The sequence below is a fragment of the Triticum aestivum genome, chromosome 2B (genome assembly GCF_018294505.1).
Source record: "Triticum aestivum cultivar Chinese Spring chromosome 2B, IWGSC CS RefSeq v2.1, whole genome shotgun sequence".
Classification (NCBI taxonomy): domain Eukaryota; kingdom Viridiplantae; phylum Streptophyta; class Magnoliopsida; order Poales; family Poaceae; genus Triticum; species Triticum aestivum.
Genome location: NC_057798.1, coordinates 701,749,058 through 701,751,110, shown reverse-complemented (window position 1 = coordinate 701,751,110; position 2,053 = coordinate 701,749,058).

Below are 2,053 nucleotides of genomic sequence, written 5' to 3'. Positions count from 1 at the left end.
GGAGGTTTTTTTTTACATCCTTCAAATGGACCCAATTTCTTTTCATACATTTCTACACTCAAGGCAATCAAGCATGTTATGTTTTGGGGCATTTCCAACCCCCGACAATTTTCTATTATTTTCTGTTCTCTAAAACCGAAACACACTCTCTAGACGTGACTGACATGAGTGTGTGCTCCAAACACGATGAAATTTGACGAGGAGTCCTACGGTGGCCATGCCTACCCTGTCGCAAAATTTGGGGTCGTTCTGAAGATGGCCAAAAAATGACCTCCCTCAGCGCATGCCGTTCTGGTAGGAGTGAAGGCCCCGTCCGATGGAGGTTTCTTTTACATCCTTCAAATGGACCAATTTTTTTCATACGTTTCTACAGACATGACAAGCAAGCATGTGATGTTTCGGGGCATTTCCAACCTCCGACAATTTTCTACGATTTTCCGTTCTCTAGAACCGAAATACACTCTCCGGACATGACGCGACATGAGTGTGTGCTCCGGGGCAGCCAAACGGTCAAAATTAATATAGGTACTAATAATGTGATTTAAGTCAGGTGTGACAAATCTTAAAAAAAGGTATTAATGATGTAATTTAAGTGAGGTGAAACAAACTTGTGTAGAGTGGTAAAGTATCAAAAATAAGATAGATGTTAATGATATGATCTGAGTTTACAATGCGCTAGCAGCACTCCCGCAGCTGCCCGGGCAGTGCAAAGTCAAATCAAATTATTACTAACTATCTTATCTGTCAGGGTGCATGAATCCGGTTATTTAAGCCGGTCGGGGCGTCCTTCGGCGGGCGAGGTGGGACTAAACAAGTGCGCCTCGACCGCCTGCATGCGCGCCTTCCAGCGGCCCACTTGGCCCACCTCGGTGATCCGCGTAGCACCGCGAGAGGCGAGCTCTAACTTTAGTCCCACCTCGCCCACCAAAGCGCACCCGCACCGGCTTAAATAGCACGCTCTGCCCTACCTCGCCGTACTCCTAAAAAATAGCTCGCCTACTTTCTCTTCGCCGTGTGGTTGGGATCGTGGGCCTTGCAGGGCCGAAAAGTGGTCCTTTTCGCCGTCGGCTTGATCGGGATTGACTTAGTACGCCTCGCTCGGCTCCGGGCCGGCGTTCTTTTTTAAAGAAAAATTTCTTTTAATTTGTTTTGCTAATATTCTATAATTTCTTTATTGTTTCGTTTTATGTACTTTTATAATTTTCATAGTTTTTTAAATTCAAGTTTAATTCTTTTGTGATTTTTCATATTTTTCAATAGAACTATTTTTAAAACAAAAAATATTTTTACATTTTTTTGCTAATAATATTTTTCCCTTCGTTTCGTTTTTTATTTCCTTCCCTAATTTTCATAGTTTTTTAACATTTAAAGTCTAACTCTTTTATGTTTTCTAATTGTTTACAATAATTTTGTACAATGAAACAAGTTCAAATAACAGTATCAATTCAAACACTCTATTTTAAAACCATCCATTCAAACACTCGATATTTCATTATAGTTTTCATAAATATTTTACATACTACTAGAAATTAAACATAACTAAACAACATTACGAAAATAATTAAACATAACTAAGCGACATTTCGAAAGTAATCTAAACTAAACTACTCGTCCTCGACCCTGCCGAAGTCTGCCTCGTCATAGAGACCGTCGCCGTTGTCGCTATCCTTGCTGTTGTTGCTGTCATCGAGGGGCACCACGGGCGCGGCCGGCGTAGCCATCGAGTCCTCGACCGCGGTGTGATACCCGGCGAAGTCCGGCGGGTCCTCCGGGTGGATGGCGACCGGGGCGACCTGCATGTACTCCTGGACGAGCGGGGGCGGCTACGACATGTTCTCCAACTCCCGGACCACCGTCAGGGAGCCCGGCATGTTCTCCGGGTCGCCGACCTCCGCCGCCAGCCGCCTGTACTCTGCCACCAATGCTGGCTCTGGCTGCTGCTCTGGCTCAGGCGGAGGGGTGCGGCTGGACCAGGCGCCGTTCCTACCCACGGTGCGGCGATCGCCGGGGCCGAGGCGGACAGCGCCGCAGTCACCGCGTGGGCCGCCGTGGC